A 3,150-nucleotide genomic window follows, 5' to 3' on the forward strand; every position below is an offset into this window, starting at 1 on the left:
AGAGGTGCCCCCTGCCTCCGTATATAAAGGAGTAGAGGGGGGAGGCTGGCCGGCCAAGGAGGAGGGCGCAGGAGAGTCCTACTCCCTCTGGGAGTAGGATTCCCCCCCCCCCAATCCTAGTCGGAATAGGATTCGCGGAGGGGGAAAAGAGGAGGAGGGGGCCGGCCACCTCTCCTAGTCCTAATAGGACTAGGGGAAGGGGGAGGCGCGTAGCCCATCTAGGGCAGCCCCTTCTCTTTTCCACTAAGGCCCACTATGGCCCATATAGCTCCCGGGGGGTTCCGGTAACCCTCCTGGTATTCCGGTAAAATCCCGATTTCACCCGGAACACTTCCGATATCCAAACATAGGCTTCCAATATATCAATCTTTATGTCTCGACCATTTAGAGACTCCTCGTCATGTCCATGATCACATCCGGGACTCCGAACAACATTCGGTACATCAAAATGCATAAACTCATAATATAACTGTCATCGTAACCTTAAGCGTGCGGACCCTACGGGTTCGAGAACAATGTAGACATGACCGAGACACGTCTCCGGTCAATAACCAATAGCGGGACCTGGATGCCCATATTGGCTCCTACATATTCTACGAAGATCTTTATCGGTCAGACCGCATAACAACATACGTTGTTCCCTTTGTCATCGGTATGTTACTTGCCCGAGATTCGATCGTCGGTATCCAATACCTAGTTCAATCTCGTTACCGGCAAGTCTCTTTACTCGTTCCGTAATACATTATCTCGCAACTAACTCATTAGTTGTAATGCTTGCAAGGCTTATGTGATGTGCATTACCGAGAGGGCCCAGAGATACCTCTCCGACAATCGGAGTGACAAATCCTAATCTCGAAATACGCCAACCCAACATCTACCTTTGGAGACACCTGTAATGCTCCTTTATAATCACCCAGTTACGTTGTGACGTTTGGTAGCACCCAAAGTGTTCCTCCGGTAAACGGGAGTTGCATAATCTCATAGTCATTGGAACATGTATAAGTCATGAAGAAAGCAATAGCAACATACTAATTGATCGGGTGCTAAGCTAATGGAATGGGTCATGTCAATCAGATCATTCAACTAATGATGTGACCTCGTTAATCAAATAACAACTCTTTGTTCATGGTCAGGAAACATGACCATCTTTGATTAACGAGCTAGTCAAGTAGAGGCATACTAGTGACACTTTGTTTGTCTATGTATTCACACATGTATTATGTTTCCGGTTAATACAATTCTAGCATGAATAATAAACATTTATCATCATTATAAGGAAATAAATAATAACTTTATTATTGCCTCTAGGGCATATTTCCTTCAGCGAGAACATGGGTTTGTATCGGAATGATCAATAGGTTGCTTGCCTGTTGTAGAGGTAGTAGGGTACTGCCCTTCAGACGGATACTCGGGGTTATCCTCGGAGGCAGAACCTACCACGAAAATCACACCGAACATAATCAACACATGGCAATATGCAACAATATGATGCATGCTATGACATGGCAAGATGAAAGTGTCTTGGCCTAGTGCAAGCTAAAACAGGAGGGGATGAACTCATTTGAATCAAAGATTCAAATATTAGCTCATTAAACATGGCCTTATTAGTGCATTACCTTGTTCTGCTTAAACAGCAAGGTTAACTTGTTTTGTCATGCATGAAACCATTACAGATGGATAGATTGAATTTTTCTGATCATTTTTCATATATAAATCTTTCCATTTGGAGCTATGGTTGGTTTTCTATGATTTTTAGAAGTTTTGAATATTTTCTGGAATTTCCTATATAAGAATAATTCCAGTAATTGAATTAATGCGTCAGCATGACATAGGTGTGACGTCAGCGCTCAACTAGGTCGGCCAGGTCAAACCTGACTGGTGGGCCCTCTCTGTCAGTGTCACAACTGTTGGAAATATGCCCTAGAGGCAATAATAAATTGGTTATTATTATATTTCCTTGTTCATGATAATCGTTTATTATCCATGCTAGAATTGTATTGATAGGAAACTCAGATACATGTTTGGATACATAGACAACACCATGTCCCTAGTAAGCCTCTAGTTGACTAGCTCGTTGATCAATAGATGGTTACGGTTTCCTGACCATGGACATTGGATGTCGTTGATAACGGGATCACATCATTAGGAGAATGATGTGATGGACAAGACCCAATCCTAAGCCTAGCACAAAGATCGTATAGTTTGTATGCTAAAGCTTTTCTAATGTCAAGTATCATTTCCTTAGACCATGAAATTGTGCAACTCCCGGATACCGTAGGAGTGCTTTGGGTGTGCCAAACGTCACCACGTAACTGGGTGGCTATAAAGGTACACTACAGGTATCTCCGAAAGTGTCTATTGAGTTGGCACGAATCGAGACTGGGATTTGTCACTCCGTGTAAATGGAGAGGTATCTCTGGGCCCACTCGGTAGGACATCATCATAATGTGCACAATGTGATCAAGGAGTTGGTCACGGGATGATGTGTTACAGAACGAGTAAAGAGACTTTCCTGTAACGAGATTGAACAAGGTATCGGGATACCGACGATCGAATCTCGGGCAAGTATCGTACCGCTAGACAAAGAGAATTGTACGGGATTGATAAAGTCCTTGACATCGTGGTTCATCCGATGAGATCATCGTGGAGCATGTGGGAGCCAACATGGGTATCTAGATCCCGCTGTTGGTTATTGACCGGAGAGTTGTCTCGGTCATGTCTGCATGGTTCCCGAACCCGTAGGGGCTACACACTTAAGGTTCGATGACGCTAGGGTTATAGGGAAAGTATGTATGCGGTTACCGAATGTTGTTCAGAGTCCCGGATGAGATCCCGGACGTCACGAGGAGTTCCGAAATGGTCCGGAGGTAAAGATTGATATATAGGAAGTATGGTTTTGGCCACCGGAAGTGTTCCGGGCATCACTGGTAGTGTACCGGGACCACCGGAGGGGTCCGGGTGTCCACCAGGTGGGGCCACCAGCCCCGGAGGCTTACATGGGCCAAATAGTGGGAAGGGACCAGCCCCTAGGTGGGCTGGGGCGCCTCCCACCAAGGCCCAAGGCGTCCTCAAGAGGAGAGGGGGCAAACCCTAGGCGCAGATGGGCCCTAAGGCCCACCCTAGGTGCGCCCCCTCTCTCTCCCCCTTGGC

This window comes from Triticum urartu, chromosome 5A (assembly GCF_056163025.1).
Source record: "Triticum urartu cultivar PI428250 chromosome 5A, HENAU_Tu73, whole genome shotgun sequence".
Classification (NCBI taxonomy): domain Eukaryota; kingdom Viridiplantae; phylum Streptophyta; class Magnoliopsida; order Poales; family Poaceae; genus Triticum; species Triticum urartu.